The sequence below is a fragment of the Heliconius melpomene genome, chromosome 4 (genome assembly GCF_056956725.1).
Source record: "Heliconius melpomene rosina isolate 202511_hmr_F chromosome 4, ASM5695672v1, whole genome shotgun sequence".
Lineage (NCBI taxonomy): Eukaryota > Metazoa > Arthropoda > Insecta > Lepidoptera > Nymphalidae > Heliconius > Heliconius melpomene.
This window is the reverse complement of record NC_140392.1, coordinates 9038559-9062318: the sequence shown is the minus strand read 5'-3', so window position 1 is coordinate 9062318 and position 23760 is coordinate 9038559. Positions and strand designations below refer to the sequence as shown.

At 32.9% G+C, this 23760-nt stretch overlaps 1 non-coding gene across 1 annotated transcript; it reads left to right on the top strand.

Annotated features, from left to right (window-relative positions):
• Nucleotides 1–23160: 23160 nt before the first annotated feature.
• Nucleotides 23161–23232, top strand: TRNAQ-CUG (transfer RNA glutamine (anticodon CUG)). The gene has a single exon. It is a non-coding gene; the product is annotated as a tRNA-Gln (tRNA).
• The last annotated feature ends 528 nt before the right edge of the window (nt 23233–23760 follow it).

Here is a 23760-nt window from a genome sequence, read left to right as displayed (position 1 = left end):
ACTCTCAGTCGTAGCTCGCTAAAATACAAACGGAAGAACAATATAGTACGAGCTTATATAATTTTCACTGCAAAGTTTCTGACGCTTTTCGGGAATAATTTGTCATATCCAAAAATATAATTTTACACGAGATTGACAACGTGACATTTATTAATATAAATGTTACTAACACTAACAAGGTAGGCAGAGGGAACCTAGTGTTAAGTAATTTCGTTCCTCACTTTCTGCTCAATTGTCGGGATTTTTCATGTTAGGTCTGGAAGTTCGAAGCCGCCGCGCTTTGACCAGAGCGAGTACAATAATTAATTACCCTGAATGGTGATCGAACCCACAACCATCACGCATGACCCGATGACCTCAAAATGCAAATGTTAAGAATTAATAAAATTGTAAAGTATATTTTAAAAATGTACAGACACACATTTTTCACTGTTTTATTAAAAAACAAACTTTAAGTAATCTGAACTTAAGAGATCTCCATAGTTGGCATAACTGAAACTCCTTTCCTTTGATTACAGCAGTGATAGCAAATCGTTCAAAGTTAGCGAGTGGATTTCAGGAATTACAGTCTTGATTCCTTTAGCATGGACTAGTTTTATAATATTTATTGGTATTTTTTAAGGAATTTCTTCACTAAATACATATTTTATCTAAATATAAAGCAGAATAGACCCTTGTGCCGCAGCGGGAATGTATATAGCTGTAAGGGACTGTAGTGTGGATTTGAATATTTGATATGTATTTTAGCTTAATATCTCCTCTTGAGAGACGGACAGACGGACAACAAAGTAATCCTATAACGGTTCCATTTTTACTTTTTGAGGTACGGAACCTTAAAAAGTTAAATTTCCAAAAATTAAACTAAAGACTATTAACTTATTATCGGCCTAAAAACCTAAAAACTTAATAATATTACTGATCCTCCATGATGAGTGAAAATTTAAATAAAGGTTTTTGTTCATAGCAACGTGAGAATTCCGATTCCCAGAGTTACGTTCCTGACACAAGCCCGGTCGGTACCCGTCAAACGCACTTTGTAGCCGCAATTTTTGAAATTTATTTTTAAATTTCTACTGAATACCTGCAAAAGTCACTTGAGAGGAGTTTTATATGATAATACGTGAAAACATTTATTATTTGGAATGTACAATTCTGAATGTGATATACGATTGTATTAAATAATTTTATTTCGGTTTTAGAGCTTTGATGCTGTGCAGCGGCACAGCGTCAGACGGTAAACGCGATGGTTGTGGCTTCGAAGGTTGGGAGGAAAGTGGAGGACTAATATTTAACAATAGGTTCCCCCTACCTAACCTGCTAAACGCAGGGTATAGCGTGAAACTTAAAAACATATTTTAAAGGGGGGTTGGAATTACAAAGGGCTTTATAGCCATCCTAAATCCTATAATATTTTTCGGTCCTAATCAGTCCTTATACACTCACTTTATTTCGATAGCTTAAATTTAAAAAAATAAAATGGAATTACAGTAACAAGTATTACCGACCAAATTGATAATGACATCGCCCTGAGTACAATTGAAAAATTGCGAATATCTGTTGAGTAAGTTTATTTTATTTGGATATGATTATGCCACATGAAAACAATTTTCATATTTTGAAAAATTGGAAAAATGAAAAAAATGTAATACAAATTTGAGGCCAGTCTCAGCGCAAGGACACAAAGAATGACTGTTAACGTGATGGGTTGTGAATTCGATTCCTATTCGAGGAAATAAAATATTTAATATTTTCATTTCTTCGCTCTGGTTTCGAGGCAAAGTAAAAAATGTAATTATTATATTATAAACTACAATATATTTTAAACCAATTGCATACTCACATCCTATTTATAAAGTGACATCGTCTCTTAAGTTTGACGAAATCCACCTGCCATCCTTTGTTATCATTTACATTGAGTGGTTTACAATAGCTGAATATATAAAATAACTTCATTTTAAAATGATTTTCTAATAGTCAACTAGCCTAATTTTTAAATAGTCTTGTAAATATGTTTTTATACAGGAATTTAAAGACCGTCGTGGCACAGTAGCACAGCGCCTGACTGTAATCATAATTCGAATAAATTAAATGGGTTCGATTCCCATTAGATTTTCATTTCATCACTCGGGTAACGAGGCAAAGTGCGGGGTTAAATTCCGCCACTTAACACGTATGGCCTCTAGTGGTGAACGGAAGTGTCTAAACGCTAGGTTTCCGGGTTCTCTTTGCCTACGCTGCTATGGGATACAGTGTAACGCTGAAAATAAAACAATAATAATAAAAACAAAAATCTGAATAAGCATATCCTTTGCATTTATACCAACTGAAAAAGGTCTTTACGTTTCGCTATCGCAACTTGAACTACAAGAACTGTAGTAATATACTTCCAAATTGCTCCCAGAACGCGCGTTGTGTAGTTGCAATCAAATATATTTTACTATAACGACTAAGGTTTTTTGCAATGTTTACTCTATGGAAGCTGAATAGATAACAAATAGTGAAATGCCACATACTAGGTTCCCTTTCGTTGCTTTCGTTATTTTTAAGTAAATAATAAAATTATAAATATAAAACTAAGGTTAGGTTAGAATTGCGATAGTTTGCGCGTTCTAACTCGAGGAAATAAAATATTTTTACAGTGGAATAGGCCTTTGGCTGTAATGGTTGTGTTTTTGATCCCAACTGGGGGAAATTAATTATTTTTTCCTCACTCTGGTAACAAGACAATGTGTGGCGTTGTGTTCCGCCACTCAACACGCAGTGCCTCGGAAAGCGAAGAACAAACACTGTTCTGACGATAAAAAAGTATATATACTAAATATAATTTACTTTTCCATTTCAAACAGGTTTTAAATTCATATATCGCGTATCTCTAATTAAAGTAAATGTGTGACTTCACAATGTAACGAACGAAGACGTATTCTGAACTAGAAAGTAAATAGAGTAAGTTCTTATCAAATCTGCGCCATATCTTTTTTAGCCACAGCTTATATAAATGTGACAGCTTAATCAAATAGAAATTGTATTTTAAACGTATGATAAATTCGAATTATAAATAATAAAAATTTACAACGTCGACGATTGTGGGTTCGATTCCCACTCGAGGGGACGAAGTAATTAATATTTTAATTTCGACTTCGATTTCGACGACGGCCTTAACATTGTTTATGCCTATATTTATATAGTTATAGTATTAATATAACTTATATTAATTTTATATAAGAGTACTAAAATACAGAATAGACTAGATTTATTATTAAAAACTTTCATTAAAACATCGTAACATTGTTACTTAATTATACGAAAATGAAGCCTACAAATTAAATTTTCAATTTCAATGATTTATATTCTCAGACAATATGTACTTACTTATATTGGAAGTAGAGAATTGGCTTCTCTAATAAAAACAAAATATTTTAGTATTGATTGATTCTTCAAACAATACTGAATTATTTTGTTATTATTAAATATTTTTAACATATTTAAAGCGTTATAGGAAATTTGAATAGTACCTACTAAATAGATATATGCAATGAAATGCAATAAATAAAATCTTTTAAAATATATTTTCTTATTCTCCATAGCATTTGTAATACAATAGTCGTCGTATTTGAACGTTTTCCTCTAATCAATAAAGTTTCGTGCAAATAAAACTGCCACAATAGGCTAAGCTTGTAATTTTGCAATAATACGGGAACATTTTACGACAAAGGCCACCGTGTGTATACAAAAGTATATGAGTGAAGTTTACTTTAGCACATTCCTTTCACATGCACGCGTTATGGAAACACACGGAACCATATTGGAATGTAAAAACGTAGCGTGCCTCTTGGCGGGCGTCGGTAGACAGAGCACTGGACGGTCTCTAAGAAGGTTTACAAGTCGTTCCTAAAAATATAGTTTTAGTTATTCTATAACTATAATTTTCCAAAACTATTATACTTATTTATTATACTTCAAAAATTGTAAATACAGATATAAATAAAATTATTATAGAAAAAAAGCTTATTCTGCACTCTTAACACGTGTGTTAAAAATTATAAAAGATACTCAATAATAGATCTGAATTGACGACCGTCTAGAATGATTAAATTAGCCTTCCTAATTGCAATATAATGCATTATGTTTTCACTAAGCGGCGTGCTTGTCGTGCCTCACGTGAACCTGGCTCTATTGGAGTAGCACAATATTCTACTTAAACCCCGCACTTACACTCCGCGATGTTTGGGCGCGCTGATATGCGCTGATATGCCAGGTTTGTGGATGACGTACTATTTGATATAAGGCCATTGTGGCACAGTGGAATGTAAACACGATGGTTGTATGTTCGACTTGCTTTTTTCTTTTTTTTAGCTTCACTCTGTATCCCTTCACTGTATACCTGAAAACGTAGTGTTAAGACATTCACATATTTACATAATGAGTCGCCGATTTCCGTTGAGGTCAGTGAATCATTTAGCAATACATAAATCCATACCTATATTATAAATTCGAAAGTAACTATGTCTGTCTGTCTTTTACGCAATCAGGGCCAAACCGCTAATTTAATTGTGATAAAATACTCATATAGAGATACTTGAGGGTCTCGGGATGAACATAGGTTACTTTTTTTTCTCATATTTGTAATATTTTCGATTTATACCAATTTATTAAAATACTTATTAATTTGACATGCAATTTATTCCGTCATGTTTATAACAACCGCCGTTGCTAAGCAACGATTTGCAAAGTTTGTTGTTAGAAAACGTCACCCAAAATGAGCTTGCTTAATGCATCTCTCTATTGATGAAAACTGAAAATAATTTCATAAATATTCGTATAGTTCAAGCGGGCGTAGCCGCGTCCGGGTCCATAAACGAAAAATACGCAAAAAATAACAACAAAAATGTATATTCTCTGGTACTGTGCACACGGAATAATAAGAGTTATGTCACTGCCGAAATTAACGACCTATTTCAAGTCACACTTCCCTCACATCTCAATATGCTCGTATAGTGCTTACAAAATGACAGACGTAGAATATACCGCCGCTAATTAGCTTTATTAAAGCCGGCATTGGAGCTTAAAAACTGTATATTTATTGTACAATCAATTTCAAACTTTAACACAATGTAAATACAGTATAATTTAGTGTTTCTTATATTAACAATTACTTTTCCCCATATTACACAATTTTGAAACTGAAATTTTTGCCTTTTAGTCAACACTGTGTTTGAAATGTGAGGTTGTTTGGGAACAAGTTGACATTTCGTTCATTGGTACAGGTTTGGGGTCCGAGCAAGGGCTGATTCATCTTTGTGGGTAGTTTGCTGACGATGTAACTCATCAGTACAGTTCTCTGACTTACCTGAGTTTGAGAAGAGGAAACTATATACTAATAGTTTAATACATATACGAGCATTTTGTGCATAGATGCATGTAGATTCCATCGAGACGCAGCGGGAGCGAGGTGATTGTGGTTTTTAAATTTTAAATCCTACTCATTTAAATGGTTTGTAATTAAATTACTTTCATTTCCACCTAATGGTAAAAGAGCGGTGCGTTGGGCACTACCCTCAATATTCGTACATTATCAATACATTATGTCCGTCAACGGAATGGAAAATGAAACACAAAATTGCTCAACACTAGGAACCCTCTACCCATAAAGAGAGTTGTGCTCAAAAAGAGGGTACATATATAAAAAAAAACAAAAACTTCAATAATAACAATTTGCCAATGGATTTACTGAAATTACCGAAAACTCCAAACGTGTCTCGCATACCTTACAAAATATGAATGCGTGCGTTGAAATGTTTTTTATCGCAAACAAAAATACTTTTAGCAAATTCTAAATTCACCACAAATATTAGAGGCACGTACAACTAATTCCATGTTCATTATTTGTATGAATAATGTATATATGTATGTATGTAGTTTATATTAGTTGTCGAATGTTCTTTTATTGAGGTCGTCGTAGCTCAGCAGCACAAGCGTTTGACTATGAGCGCGACGGTTTTTGGGTTCGATTTCCACTTTGGAAAATGAATTATAGAGTACTAGAGTAATAACACAAATTGAGTAACACAAGCAGCAAAGCAAACAATCCTTCGGGACACATGCCAAAATGATACACTTTTTTTAAATTAGCTAAAAAAATCCACGAAACCACTCTAAGTTTTCGTAGTCATCCGGTAAATAACTCGATATCCCCCAACATTAGGTTAAGCCGTGTCGATTTCCTCTCTTTTCACGAACGAAACTCGCGTGTGAACTGTTCCATTAGAGATTTCTTTCCTTTTACATGGACTCGTTCACTGTAACAGTATCGTCGGCTGAATGCTTGGGGAATGTTTAATTTAGTGATACCCGAAAGTTTGTGAGCTTTTTTTGGTTTTATGTAAGCGTTTTTATATTAAAAATGCTATCGCGGAACTATGGGTAGGTTTCAAAGTCAAATTCAAATAATTCTCAATTTTTGGACCGTCAATTAATTTACCACCCTTCATCTCTTAAGTTACTACTGCAGACATAAGAAGAACCGACGCAAAAACTCAGCGGGTCTTTTTTTTATTTGATTGTAAAAGCTATGAATGGGAGTGGGTGAAAATTTCCCCGATCTGCCGTTGATGCTGACTTCTCTGGGATGAACAGACAGACAGACACAGAACAAAGGGTTCTGTTGTATAGTTATAAGGGTTCTGATTTTACTTCATACGTACGGAACACTGAAAATAAAATAGAAACTAAACTAATATATAAAGTATACTGAACTATCGCTATTCTTAGCTTCGACAGAACTAACGATAACAAAGAAAATTTTGTATGAACTTAATACAAAAAATCCTAATAATGTACACTTGTCATATTTCGTGAAAGCAATTGTTCTTAGACATTTTAATATAATTTGGCATCGGACCTGAAGCGTTAAAAGAGAAAAGAAAGATGGAAACTTGCCAAAACCTTCAACTTGGAATTGGCAACAAAATAGTTTGTTATACAATTCATCTACTTATCAATGAATTTTAAAAAACAAAATTCATAAGATTTGTTCTTATTTTCTTACTTATTTTCAACGGTGACTCAGCTTCCCAACAGACAAAAAAACTGTCATAAATATTTAAAAAAAATCAACTTCACACTGTATCACGCACACAGCAGGATATGCAGAGGGAACCTAGTGTTTAGACACTCCGTTCTCCACTTATAAAAAAGATAAAAGGGGAAATGGAAATAATTAATCCCTCTAAGCGGGAACCCAACCCGCAGTTATCGCGCTTATAGTCGATGCCAACGACCGAAAATTTAAAAATAATTAACTTTATTACATATAAGTATAATATAAACATGTTAAGATCATAAAAAATATTAGTAAGGAACTACTGAATAAACATTATTTCGAAGGAAGGAACCGGACAACAACTTAATTACAAAACATTAGGTCTCATAACGGTTATAGTAACTACAGTTAATGGCAACATTATGTACAGTGCACACTATAGTAAGCTCGACGAATCGTGGCCGCTGGAGGAGGTGCCTTTTAACTATTTTTCTGAGTGAACAAAAACTAAGAGCTTCAAACCTTACTTTAAGGCAGCCACGACTTTTCCACCTTACTATACATTGCGGTTACCGTTATACTAAGACATAAGCCGTTAAGTCTTCCATAGTTTAATGCTTCAAGCGGAAACTATATATATAAAATATATTTTACTTTTTTTGCACCACATTTGGGAGGAAAGAAAGAACCATCCATCCATTCAGAGTCATTGCGTTTTGGATGAATGAACTAAATGGGACCTCCTGCCACAAATCAGTAATTTTAAGATAAAGGACTAATTTGTACATATGACTGGACATTGAACCCATACCATCTTATTTACAGTCAGATAAACTAATTTCATTAAAAAGGTATTTTTTTATTTGTAAATATTTTTCTTTTTTTTTACTTTTAAATATTTTTCATATCATCATAATAATATGAGGTGGATTAAGAACTTTATTACACAACTTTTACTTATCCCAAATTTTTTAGCTCGTAGAAGACGGCGGAGTTCAACGCCGCTCTTATACTAACCAAACAAAAGCAACCATATCCTCGAGCGAGACCGAATCTACAACTATCGTTCTCTCAGACGTAGCTCTCTATTGCGTCACGACATCAATCCATTTACTAAATTGATTTGGTTTCTTTTAATTGAAAATCTAATAATTAATACCACGAGCGCAGCGACGCCGATACAACCAACCGCCGACAATTTTTCCAACTTACATTAACGAAATTGATGTCGCATTGCAATGCATTTTTAATATTATTGAAGATATTTTAATACCCTAATGGTTTCCCATAAAATGTTATAAAAAAAGTTTTTTTTTTAAGAAAAATAGAGAGTTGTAGGATCATTCGTTTGTGATACCTGCTACTTTTGAAGAAGTTGTCTTGTACATATTATCTATATTTTATTTAAATATTTTTTTTCTGCTTTTCGCAAAATTTTTGAGCCATTGTGTGTTGAGTGGTAGAACTCATTGCAGCGCTTTGCCTCGTTACCAGAGCGAGAAAATGAAAATAATTAAATATTTCACTACCCCGAGCAGGAATCGAACCCACAATCGTCACGTTTACAGTTGCACGCTTGTACCCCTCCGCCATGTTAACCTTGTCAACAACGTAAACGCCGTACTTTTATTTAACCGTAGAAGAGAGAAATAAAAGCCGTAAGCGGAGAAATAAAAACAATTATTTATTTGCATTTACATTCAGCAAGTGAGAAACGAACGCGTAACCACTGCTCCGCTATTTTCCGATGCAGTTCTACTGCGCTACGACGATCTGCACCAAAACAATGTAATTAAAAAGAGAAATAAAAAAATATCACAATTGGCCCAAAATATGCCTATTACAAACAAAAAGTTAATTTAGATTGTACAAAAAAGAACAATAAAAGGGATATTCGATTTCAAAAGTAATCATCTAAATGTTTGTATATCACGCGTTTACGCAATAACCCTCTATCAAGGTAAATATATGTACGTATTATATATTTTATATTTCAGTAACTTATATGAGGATATCGTCATATTATTATACATATATATACATATTTATCTATATTAACCTTTAAATATGAACATTAAAATGTTGTAACATATTGATGGACCCGAGGTCTCATGGACCGCTATTTTTTTTTAGTTTTAATATCTTTAAGGGACAATAAATTAAAAGAATACATACTCAATATATATGAGTAAGGATTGTGGTTTTAATTATTTAATTTATATTTAAGGAAATAACAATATAAGGTACTTTGCAGGCTTTAATACCTGAGATCAAGAAAGGGATTAAAAATTTAAAGAAAATTGTCTAACATTTTTAACTTTTAAAGGTTAACCACTGATGCACATAGCGTGGTACGTCCTAATCTTAGTGGATTTTTATTCATAACCTAATTTTCTGTGTGAATGAAGAAAATAAAATATATATCCATACCTATATTATAAATTCGAAAGTAACTCTGTCTATCTGTCTGTCTGTCTGTCTGTCTGTCTTTTACGCAATCAGGACCAAACCGCTAATTTAATTGTGATAAAATACTCATATAGAGATACTTGAGGGTCCCGGGATGAACATAGGATACTTTTTTTTTTCTCATATTTGTAATATTTTCGATATATACCAATATATTAAAATAATTAATTTGACAAGCAATTTATTCCGCCATGTTAATAACAATCGCCGCTACGCGTTGCTAAGCAACGGCTTGCAAAGTTTGTTGTTTTAAGAAAACGTCACCCAAAGTGAGTTTGCTTGATGCATACATAGCGCGCGCCGATATAGATTTGTATACATTCACAAAAATTAGATGATTTCTATAATTTGATATTCATCCTTATGAAAATAAATATAATAGTCACTTTTAGCATTTCATCTTGATGGAAATTATAGTTTACTGTATAACATTCTAATAAATAAGGAGATGTCACTGATTCCAAATGACCTAGCCTACGAGTGGTATAGTATGACCGACGCGAACGGGCAGATGACTTTGATGATTTTGTAAATCCTATATCTTATAAAACAAAGTCGCTTTTCGTGTCTGTCTGAACTTTCTAACTCTTCTTCTTCTAAACCACCCAACGGATTTTTATGCGGTTTTTACCATTAGGTCGAGTATTTCTCAGGGAAGGTTTATATATAGTTTATTATTTGTACATTCTTATGTAAATTAACATAAATACGATAAATGTGTCTAAAGTCCTACCCGTTGAGACACTTTCGCGCATGCGCTGCTTTAATGGTAAGTACTACATGAAAATAATGTACTGGAGTATTGTTCCTCTTAATAAGATCTACAAAAAAGTCCGCGAGAGCATATTTTTATCTTTTAAGGATAACGTGTAGTGATCATATTTCTGTCTAAAAATAGTAATTTCAATATATTTTTTATTGTGAGGGATATTTTTCCATAATGGTATTAATCCTTATCCTTTAAAATACTTTATTAATTTTCTACGTTAAAAGAAGATAAAATTTGCTCTTTACACTATTTCGAAATTGCGAATAGTTTTAGAGAAAAACGCATTTAATTGTTGACACATCACGCCGTTGACTCATCAGCTGTGCCGATTTAAGTTTTACTTATCCCTTACTCTCAGCATATAAATAAGTATATTAGTTACGTTGGCCATTTAATGTAGATCAAAACTGTCTTTTACTGTTTTTTCATTTTAATAAGTACTTTAGAAGTTGTTACAATATCAAAACATCCTTGCTGCGAAACGCGCCCCGCGACGTTTTGCTTATAAAAGCGCGTCATGAGCAGTCATCGGTGGTTCAGTGGTAGAATGCTCGCCTGCCACGCGGGCGGCCCGGGTTCGATTCCCGGCCATTGCATTCTATTTAATTTTCCTCACTGTCAGCCACGTAGTGCTTGCTTTTCTTTAGGGACAGAATACCCTCTTCAGCATTAACCACAAGCTCGAAAAAAAAAACCCGCCTGTCTCTATAGCAACGAAGATTTAGATGCGTTTGCACGTATTGGATAATTGGTGTTGAATGTATTATTTCAGCGCGATATATTTGGTTTCATATTTTTTGTAGTAGTTATTAGTAGGTAGGTTTTTGTTTATAATTTCTTCCGTTTAAAAATAGTCATTTAACTATCTAAAAATAGTCATTTAAATATATTTTAATAAGTACTTGAAAAGATTATTAGCACAGATTTGAAACTACGAAAATGCGGGTTGCATTAGGGTTTAATTAATTTTCACATTATCTTAAGTCCTTTGCAAACATACATTATATGAATAATCCAGTAATAAAAGCGGGCGAAGCCGCAAGGGGGTCGCTAGTTTTTATATATTTTTGAATTACTATTATACGTTATGTAATTATTTGCTGCTTATAATTAATTTATCTCAGTTCGGTTGCCTATACCGATGTTTGTTATACACTTAAAATATCGTAATTTTAATCATTTGGTATTTTATTTAATATTGTTCGCAAAAATTAATAATTATTTAATATAGAAAAATGTTTAGTACGCGCGCACGGCAATCTTTAGGTACTTTTTCTAATATTAAGAATTTCCTTTAGTTACTTTTACTTCTTTTGTTTGTTCATTTCGGTTACTCAGATATTTTTTTTAATAATAAATCTCCACTTATTATAATTTTTTAATTTATTTTAATTATTTAGGCTTATATTTTCGCGGGCGTAGCCGCGTCCGGGCCCACTAGTAAAAATATATATTTATTATATTCGGTACAGTGCTTGTCTGTAAACGCGAAAGCTGTGGGTTCGATCTCTATTTGAGTTTTGATTGTAATTATTTTTATTCCTTTACTCTGGTAGACAAAGTCTGGTATTGATTTTCGCCACTAAGCACGCAATATCTCGAAAGTTCGGCAGTGCGTGGGGGACGGATTATTTCAATATTAGGTTCCGTCTGCCTATCCTGTATAAGGGGGAGAAAGCGTGAAGATGCTATTATTTTTTAAAAATAAAATTCATAAAAAAAAACAACTAATTCCCTCACAAATAATCACCAAAATGTTCCACGCTTGTTCCTATAATTCTATACCAAGCATACCACAATTACGCAAAGCGCTTCAGCTTTCATAATATAAAACAAATTCCTTTAGCAAACATAAATCTCGCTCCCCCACCATTTAGGGTAACACCTTTTTATCTCGCGAGATAAAAACTTGATGGTATCGTATGTCATTCTCTCGACTTTGCACGTTTAGTGGATTATTGTTAAGAATTGGTCGTGATTTCATATAAAATTGATGTAAAAATCTGACCTTCTTCGCGGAAAAATATGAATGTTATACATATTTTTGTTGCTTTATATCGAGATTTGTAGTTTTAATTATAATAAGTGAAGTAGCTCTACGCTATATTCCCCATATGATAGGATCGTCAGAAAAAAGACATTTACTTCCCAATTTACCGTCCAATTTTTGTGACTTTAAGTGTTAAGTAGCACTCAACGCCGCGCTGTCTTGTTACCAAAGCGAGGAAAGGGAAATAATTCATTCCACCGAGCAGGAATCGAACCCAAATCTGTCACGTGTGCAGTCTGGGGAAACTGGGCAAAGGAAGTGCCTTAATGGGAACGGAGTATCTTAATACTAGGTTACAAAATTCCCTCTGCCTACCGTGCTATGTCCCATACGGCGTGAAGGTAAAAAATAAATTACGATACACAATTTTTTTTTTATTGTTCCGTCATGTCTACTCTGCTATATGTAGGATAAAGCATGAGACTACGAAATATAAATATTCACTCATTTAAATTTTAAATTCTATATATATACGACTAGCGGACGCACGCAGCTTTGCTTGCGTATTTAAGGGTGAATTCTAATAACCCATGAAACATGTGTTCAATGAAATATTTTTTAGAGTCTAAATTTCAAATTTTATAAAAATCGGTAACGATTTAAAGATTTTTCCATACAATCTTACAACCGCTTATTTGCACCCTTAGGGGGTGAATTTTAGAAAACCATGAAACATATGTTCAATTAAATATTTTTAAGAGTCTGAATTTCAAATTTTATAAAAATTGGTGACGATTTAAAAAAATCCTATACAAACTTTCAACCCTTTATTTGCACCCTTAGGGGGAGAATTCTAGAAAATGATGAAATACGTATTCAATTAAATATTTTTAAAAATCTAAATTTCAAATTTTATAAAAATCGGTGCCGATTTAATTTTTTTTTCACCCCTTTAGGGTTAAATTTTTTCAAAATCCCTTCTTAGTGGATGTCCAGATTACGAAAGTAAACTTTTGTCCAAATTTAACGTTTTTACCATCAGCGGTTACGGCTGTGCGTGCGTCTTACCTCAGTCAGTGAGGACAAGTCCTTTTATATATATAGAAGATAACAAAAAAAGAACATAAATATACAAGTATTTTTTTTTAATGAAAAACATACTTTCTTTCTATTAGGACCAACAAACGCTATAATATATGTAAATAAAACAAAATCAACCAAAATAGAAATACTCCATAAACATTATACAATAATAAAAATTCTACAGCAAAATTATAAAAGAAAATTTAACTTCTATTTTCCTTTGTCTTTTTATTGTATAATATGTTATTTAGATTTAAAACTTAAGTGTGATGTTAATATAAGCTTTTGAGAGCTTTTAAACAATATATGTGCTTGTATATTTAAATATTTATGCTTTTCATAAAGAGGCCTCCATCATTTGACAAAACGTTACGCCTATTTAAAGTTTCCATTTCCACATGAATTTTTCATTAAACTAAAATTCTTTCGTTTTAAATTACTTTCGAAGTTATACAATAGTGTCTGCGGTGGGTAAGCTTGTGTCACACTAATGCGACCGACTTCAATTATATTAGTCATTGATTTGAAATATTTATTTATATCATTAAAATATATAATTCGTTAATTATTTTAGTATAGTTCTATATCTAAACTATATCTGTTACTGGGGTGCATCAGTCCGGAGATGAGATCAGTACACCAGAACGAACCTGGACCCTATAAAGGGCCAATGGGTGTTTTGGTGGGAAGTACTATCTCATCCTGCCCAGATTCTTAGGGGCCAACTTGGCATTGCTTTCCTGATGATTGTTTTTGGCTTCACTCTCTATTTAGCCTCTATATTATTATGTTTAATTAATGTTTAAAAAATGCCAAATAAAACTATTTAAAATTAAATACCAACTTGCTATCGTTTTAAAGAAACGGTAACTTAAACATCGTCACAAATCTCAACGAAACAAAGCTTTCGTAAATTCTGTCCACATTGTTTTATGATGTATTGTTTAAACAACGGATCAACAGATGTTGTTAACGTAAATTGTTCTATTTGATATGTAATTTCGAAATTTTATAGTATTTCCAGAATTGTTATTTAAAAATTATTTTATTAGGAATATATTAAATATTTTAATGTCAGTCGTGGCGAAGGTGTACAAGCGAGCGTCTGCATATGTCACAGGTTGCTGGTTCTAAATAAAATATTTAATGTTTTCATTTCCTCAATCTGGGAACGAGGTAAAGCGTTTCCCTTAAAAAAATGGAAGTGGAAATAGGGAAACGGAAGTCTCCTAATGGGAAGCGAGTGTCTTAACATAGAGGCCTATGTTACCTCTACATACCCTTCTATGTGCGACCTGCATCTAAAAATCTAAAAAAGAAAAACGCGACTAAATATTATCAGACTAAGAAGCGAGGAACGGTGCGAGCTATCCTCGCCCTTTACACCTACCCGTATGACTAAAACTAAAAACGACATGTTACTATAAACGTAATAGTTATAGATCCAATTTCCACTTGGAACAATAAATTATTTTCATGTCTGCTGTGGCAAAATAAAACACGGCGTTAATTTCCGCCACCCAACATACAATTCCTTAAATTATACAACGAAATATCTTAACATAGCTGAATTACTAAATTTCTTTCTTTCTTTCTCCTACAGGATTTAAACCCATCATGAACTGCGCCAAAATGGTACCAACTAATTTCAGATGAAGCCTAATTTATGTCGACAGAAGATAATATCGCGAGTAGAAACATTTTACATTAACTAAGTCAAGAGAGTCTTCTTAATTGCAGATTATTGCTTTTCCGGCGACACCCCTCCAATCCCTCCGATCCTGATGTCTATCTCATTAGCCGCTTGTAATCTCTCCAAATTACAATTAAAATGGTATTTTAAGTTAATTTGGAACAGAGTGACTTACTTTTTGAGGATAAAGCTTCTTACGTATTGTATTACTCGAAGCCGTCGTAGCGCAGCGGGCATTGCGTCTGCGTAAATGATGGTTGTGATTTCAATTTCCACTTTGGGAAATTATTATTTATAATTTTTCATTTCTCCGTTCTAGAAGAATTGTGACATCGATTTCCGCCACTTTACGGAATTGTCTTGTAAATGTCTTGAAGATTGAATGTGGGAAACGGAGTGCTGTGATATTAAAATTTTAAAATATCTTAGACTAAAATAGGATCACCCCAAACCCTCGATGTAGACCAAGAAATAAAAGCAGCATTACCTTTACATTACAACGTAACGCGAAGAATCTATTTTATTTTTACATTCCGACACCTTACCAATATGTTGCAGTATATATTTGGATTTACGAAATGGAATGAGGTGAGCACAGCGTCGAAGTACCGCATCCACAATGTGACAAGTCTTTGTAATTTATGCGAATCCACGGCCATAAACTTACCATTCTCATTTGTATGTAGACACGTTGTAAACATTTGATATCTCTTTGGTAGTGTTTTACATTTGTAGCTTGCCTGATTTTGTTTATATAGGTAACTTGAGGTATGTCATAGATCCCCATCGTCGAGTGTCGCAAGGAAAGCTTTACGTATTTTAGCACTATGCTGAATTGTGGAGAGACAATATTATGATAAATTACTCCGTTCTCAACATTCTATCCATTTTAAAAACAGTATCCGGATTGAGTACCATAATATACGAGACATATTTAATAAACTTAAAAATTCAATTAAAAGCCATACAAATATTTAAATCTTATTAAAATGGACAATCAATAATTATAATAATTTTAAATACAATTACCTTATTTTTAAAATGGTTTCGATTTTATTAAATTTTACAATATAATACTTGAAAAAAAATGTCTAAATTACCTTATTATAAACAGCCCCGAAGCTTAACATTTAATAAAAACCCAGGCCTTTGTCCAATTTGTAACCAAAAGAAAAATTTCAAAGCAAACACACAAAAGTAACCTTTGAACATGATTTAAAAATATCGTCCTCTCAGTGAAAGGATCGTAAAACCTTATAGAATACAGTATACGGCAACAATGTACTTAAAGGGTCAACTTTGTCATATATCTTGCAATATCTATAACTGAGTTTCGTTTTCGATTAGCTGTCGTATTGGAAATTTAATACTGTAATAACTGCAACCATGAAGGGTGTGAGTTTGATTATCATTCGAAACATTTTTTTTAAATTTTCGAGTGGAGTTCCACCACTCAATATAATACAATTTTCTAGATATTCGTTTGGAAAATATTATACAATGTGAAGCTAAAACTAATTGTATTAGATTGAAAATTGTTCATTATAGATGGTAAATCGTCGAAAAATAAATATTTCCTCCCGCAAAGGGCAAACAAAGCTTATTTACCAGACACTTAAGACACTGTTTTACATTTTTCTAACATAGGCGGAAATTGGAAAACGTTATGTAATGTGGTGTCGCAGACGCCATAACCGCTCATTGCTTTACCAAATCAGAAAAGTAAAAACAATTTAGATACGATCAGTTTCTCTCATGAGGATCAAACCTAAGACTATCACTTATAGTTGGTTCGAGCTCGCGTGGAGATATTAAGCTGAAATTCATATAAAATATTCAGGTCTACAAACCTTCCAAGTTAGACCAAAATTACGAGCATTTATGCATCGTTTTTGCTGCATTTTATAGTAAGTTCACCGCATAATCAAACACGTCGAGGGTACTTCCTTAGACGGTCCCAAGGACCTACAGTCTCGAACTACAGACCTAGACTCGTACTTAACCAGTTTTTTAGTTTAATACGTAATTTGATTACCCAAATACATCTTTATTTGAAATCATTACTTCTTTTATTCGTATCTGGAGTTGTCATGTAATAATAGAACAATGGAAACAAAAGATCTTTACAGAACGTTTGAATCGACGGGGCCAGTTACTCTCTTTCAAGCTTTTTTTTGTTCTGGGCGTCAAAGAAATAAGATAAGTTTATTAATGTTATTTCTAACGGAAAATCGGACTTTGTTTTTATACATTATTTCTATTTTGGGTAAACTGTGGTAGGAGAAAATAGCTGGATAATTTTATGATATTTTTTTCAAAGCTTGTGTTTGTTAAATTATAATTTATTGTATGTATATTGTTCTTATACTTTGTGAATTAGCACGTTGAAGAGAAACTGGGGCGGCTAGATCTTGTCTATAGAGACTGCGCTAAGGCAATTCTGCTGTAAAACGGCCTGCTCCACGATGAACAAGCGTGGCGTGTTAAGTGGCGGAACACAACGCCGCGCTTTGTCTCAACAAAAGAACGAGTACGAATCAAACCTGCCACGTTTACAGAAAACCAGAAAACTTCTTAAAAATTTTGATAAAAAGCCTTGGTTACGGTTACATATATTATTTGTCATTATAAATATAACACGACCCATTTATTTGTCGATATCGAGTGAACAGTTCAAATGAAACCTAGATTATTTCTAAAAGAAACACTAGAAATATCTAGACTAGACACAGATCTAGAACAAATCAAATACGATCCGCCTTATCGTACCGGAGCCCAGTGGCATGAGCGTTGGATATCCGATACGGTAGAAACATCCTTCGTGTATTTTTGAAATAAGAAATAAAAGGGAGGGCCGATAAAAATGTTTATTGACAGTAGTTTCTTTTGTGTATTCTGGAACAAATGGTATAGTAGTGGTTTTTAATTTACTTTTCTATATGCGATTTTTTCTAACAGAAAATAAAGGGAATATAACATTGGGTAACACTAGGTTCCCTCTGTGTACCCTGCCGTGTACAGGATACTGCGTGAAGATGATAAAAAAAAGAAAATAAAGAGACCGTAGTGGTGCAGCAATAATAAGTGGAGATTTATTATTAGAAAAAATATCTGAGTAACCGAAATGAACAAACAAAAGAAGTAAACGTAACTAAAGGAAATTCTTAATATTAGAAAAAGTACCTAAAGTTTGCGCGTACTAAACATTTTTGTATATTAAATAATTATTAATTTTTGCGAACAATATTAAATAAAATCCCAAATGATTAAAATTACGATATTTTAAGTATATAACATCGGTATAGATAACCGAAGTGAGATAAATTAATTATAAGCAGCAAATAATTACATAAAAAATAATAGTAATTCGAAAATATATAAAAATTTACAAAATCATCAAAGTCATCTGCCCGTTCGCGTCGGTCATACTATACCACTCGTAGGCTAGGTCATTTGGAATCAGTGACATCTTAATTATTTATTAGAATGTTATACAGTAAACTATAATTTCCATCAAGATGAAATGCTAAAAGTGGCTATTATATTTATTTTCATAATGATGAATATCAAATTATAGAAATCATCTAATTTTTGTTAATGTATACAAATCTATATCGGCGCGCGCCATGTATGCATTAAGCAAACTCACTTTGGGTGACGTTTTCTTAAAACAATAAACTTTGCAAGCCGTTGCTTAGCAACGCCTAGCGACGATTGTTATTAATTATTCAAATATATATATGTAGAAGCATCAGAAGGGGCCTCATGGCGGTCTTGGCTGTTACTATTCATTTGTGGGCGTTGAAGCAACAGAGAGTTTTACAATAAATCTCACAAGATTTGCAAAATTACAATAGATTAGGAGCCAATAGGTTAATTGGTGAACATCTCACGCTATAGCTGTCAACCAATGACGTCTGCTATTATCCGTGGCTACACCTACTACCCTATTCGGGGTTACCCGCTCCATTTTAAATATTCTTCTAATATAATCCATTACATAAATCAATTAAAATCGAAACGTAATAATTGCGAAATGATAATTAAAACTAATACATAGCAGCGCGCCGTCATATATATTAATTAGTCAAATTAATTATTTTAATATATTGATATATATCGAAAATATTACAAATATGAGGAAAAAAAAGTATCCTATGTTCATCCCGGGACCCTCAAGTATCTCTATATGAGTATTTTATTACAATTAAATTAGCACTTTGGCCCTGATTGCGTAAAAGACAGACAGACAAACAGACAGACAGAGTTACTTTCGAATTTATAATATGGGTATGGATAAATAATTAATTCAGCATACTTTTAAAATTAATTTATATTATTTGCCATTGAGGTCAGTCGTGGCGAAGGGGTGCGAGCGTGCAACTATAAACGCGACAGGTTGTGGGTTCGATTCCCATTAGAGAAAATGAAATATCCAAAATTCAGCGGAAAGTGAGGTACGAAAGCATCTTAATAGCAATCGAGTGACTTAAGATTAGGTTCCCTCTACCTACTCTACTATGTACGGGAGGCAGCGTAAAGCTAAAAAAGTTATATTACTTTTTTAAGCGCTTGCAATAAATTGGACTGCATCGTTAACCGCCCCGCGGCCAACGATACCCAAGGGTTACACCCTTTGTACGTAATAACCTGGAAACAAAACAAAAGTACTCCCGCCCAAATAAATGTAGGTCGCTGAAATTATACAATATTTTTTTAAAATTATTAATATTCCTTACGATTCAGTTTTATTTGGATATTAGAAATTCTAATACCTATTAAGAGAATTAAATCAATGCGTTAAATCATTTTGCTTTAGAGATAATATAAATGGCAAAAATCATTATAGTTTAATAACGCGGCGTTGAATTTCGGCATTCAACACGCATACAACACCTTGGTCGACATTTTAGCTTGGTAGTTTCATTGCTATAAGAATTTTGTCTAAGATACATAAAGTAAGAACGTGTAGAGTAAGCAATTTGAGTCTATATGAGATCTGATAATTTTTTAACAATGCGAGTCATCATTTTGGCAATACTTTACATAAAAATTTTTTTTTGTTTTGATTGGTGGAATAGAACGGTACTTGGGAACCGTTCCCTATTTTCCGACGTATTATGGTGGCAATGCGTGTTGAGTAACGGAATTCAACGGTGACCTTTTTGCCTCTTTATCAGAGTGACCACTGGGCTTGCGAGTGGAAATCGAACCTACTATCTGCCATTTTTTCCATCCTTTGTGTCTCTGTACCACCTCTACAATATTATTTAATCTATCTATTATATTAAATGTATTATATTTTAGTAAATTATGAAATAATTTAATAAAATTATGGCCGTAACATAATATAAATCTAGATACAAAAAGCTCATTAAAAGCAAATAATTATTAACATGAATACTATTATAACAACATCCTATTTAAATTGCGAAAGTTCCATTCAGTTCGATGGAATGCTTTGGAAACTTTTAATTAAAAACAAAACATATAACAGTTATAACGCTATCGTGAATAAACTGACGATGATATTAGGTTCAAAATGTCGTGATCGATGTGGGTTCGATTCCCAATCGGGAAAATTAATTTTAATTTCCAGGCAAAATTGAAAACTAATAGGAATAAATACCCTAACTCCACCACTATATTATAGATTACGTCAATTTGACGTCGAGTGTACTATGTTTTTACGGCTCTTTAATTCATAATGCGAATACTCTGTAAGTTGGACAGTTTTTACGAGTCTAATATTTTTTTCATCACATAAACTTTCTACGATTGCCAATGCGTATTAGATCGTCTATTTCCTGTAGAGATTGTTATTTTCTTTTCCATTTTCATTGGTATAATAAAATTGTATGAGAAATCTATACAATTTGCATCAATTATTTGTATAGGCTATAAATAGAAGCTGATACGTGGAAAAGTTTTGAGACAGTCTAAGTAAACTACTAGTAACTAAAGTAACTTACTGAATCAATAATATACGAGTATGTATAATATTGCAAAGTTACAATAAGAACAATTTATTATTAATTTTTATTAACTGATGTAAAGATGTAAGTGCCAACGAATATACCTACAGCAGGGTAGACAGAAGGAACCTAGTGTTAAGACACTCCTTTCCCCAGTTTCCGCCGAATTCTGAGAGTATAGTGTGTTACGAGTAAGTGGTGGAACTCGCCGCCCTTTGCCTCGACAACTGAGCGAAGAAATGGAAATATAAATTTAAATAAATATTTCATTTCGTAACAAATATATATATAACAGACTAACAGACAAAATAGTAAATTTTCTATAAAAATTCGAATTCGTTCTACAACATGCACGTACTCGGGAAGGAAGATAGAGATGCACGTGCGAGCGCAGTGGCCTACATACTCTATCAGACTTATTGCATCAAATGGGAACTAAATCTATATTCGTAAGTTAAAACTCTTTATTTCTCATTATATTATCGTATCTTTTTTAGATTCACCATGTATCCTGTACATAATAAGGTAGGCAGAGGGAACCTAATGTTAAGACGGCGTTGAGCTCCGCCACTCAACAGTTAATGTCTCGAAAGTCTCGAAAACTTAATGTATACCAGCACCATGTAAGAATCCATTAAATTAATTGTAATTAATTAATAACACCACAAACTGAGAAGCTTATGCAATTAAGTAATAAATTAATAATTGATATAACGAAAGCTGTTCATGCATAATATGGCATTGTTACAGCCTAAATGAAAAGATTAAATTCAGCCTTGTCCAATTAGTCTTAACAATGTGTGATAAAAGCCTATTCAAGATGTGTGGACTAATGAATTCTTAGAAAATCTCCTATAAAAGATGCTGGTACCTTTTATCTTTTCTTAATAATAAGTTTGTTCTATTTATACCTTATAATAATAAAAATAAAATTAAGTCAGCTTCACGCTTACAGTACAGTACTAAAAAAAGGAGTTCGATACTAAAAAAAGAAAGATTAATAAAATATTTGTTTTAAATTTTTTTTCATTGTTTGGTCTATTAAGAAAATATCGATATTTAGCAAAAATATTTATCAATAGGCGTAAATTTCAATACAGAGATATCGTTTGATTCAATTACTTGAAAATTACCATTTATAGTAATTAATTTACAAAGTTCTGACTATATTAAATTACTGCCGAAAAGTTTTTAGTTGAATGTAATAAAATTTAAATTTCATTCTGTTAACTTATAACGTTAACGTGATTAGAATATTGAGTTTAAAAAAGAATTCGTTAAAGGATTAATAAAAAAAGATAAAATTTATTAAATGAAATAGTAAAATTAAAGGTAGCTAAAACTTTGTTGATACATTTTTAGCTTTACGCTGTATCCCTTATGTAACAGAATAAACAACGGGAATCTAGAATTAAGACACTCCGATCCTCACTTTCCGCCCCATCCTGAAGACATTGTGTGTGTAGTGGTGGAACTCCACTTGAGGGTGTGAATTATTTTCATGAATCCTGTTTTGGTAAAACAAAACATGCCCATGATACGACTTGCAATGTTTGTGAAATTTAGTGGAATGTGGAAAGCAGAATATTTTAACACTATACATGTATAATATGCTTTAATTTCTTACTTTAAGGAGTGACTGACTTCAAACAATAAACTAAAAAGTAAAAAATAAATTTACTTAACATAAACCTAAGCTAAAATTTAACTGTCACAAATTTAAATATCCTTTTATAGTTCAAAGATTTTAATTTAGAAACACAGCAAAATGAATACAAAAATGAGTAGATTACGAGCCGTAGCCGTATTGTTCTCGCTTCGGGAAACACGATAAAACGATTGCGAGCTAAACGAACGACACTCAAGTAAGTGAGGTTCATTTCGCAACACTACCAGTACAGCTACTGTTGAAGTGCGGTGTTTTAGAAAATGGTTCAATCTACACTCGGGGGAATGTATTATTGAATATTTTAATTCGTTCGCTCTGGTGTCAGGGCATAGCGCAGCGTTGAGTTCCGCCATTCATCACACATTGCTTAGCGCTAGGCTCTCTCTGCTTATTACTTTTTATATTAAAACCAAAAAGAATACGAAACACGAAAAAAAGGCTTCTCCTTTAGATGGTAGCGGGCACCGGGCACCGGTTCCATGGTGTAATGGTTAGCACTCTGGACTCTGAATCCAGCGATCCGAGTTCAAATCTCGGTGGGACCTAGTGGCTTGTTTTTGTTTTTAAATATAAATCAATTATGTATTTATTCAATTAAAATGTTTAATATTTTATACCATCAAACCTAAAACTTAATTGAAAATTAACAAACTTTCAGACGAAAGTTGTTTCTTTTTTTTTTTTTTTTTTTTTCTAAGTTCAGAAATCAAATAAATTAGCTTCACGCTGTATCCCGCACACAGCAGGATAGGCAGAGGGATGCTAGTGTTAAGATACTCCGTTCCCCACTTCCTGCCGAATTCTGGAGGCATTGCGTGTTGAGTGGCAGAACTCAACGGTTCGGTTCGGATCGGTTGTGGGTACATTGCCTGTGTTCTGATAACAAGACAAAGAGAAATCCTCTGGCCTACTGCTATACGCTATTTTCTACGAAAACCTTTCTTTTTCTAGCGTCGAACCTACGAAACTCAATTTCTAAGTCTCAATAACTAGCAACTAGTCCTATATGAATCAATGGATACTAAAAAGCCCATTCAAATACGCGAAAGACATTTTATCTTCTTTGATAAAAA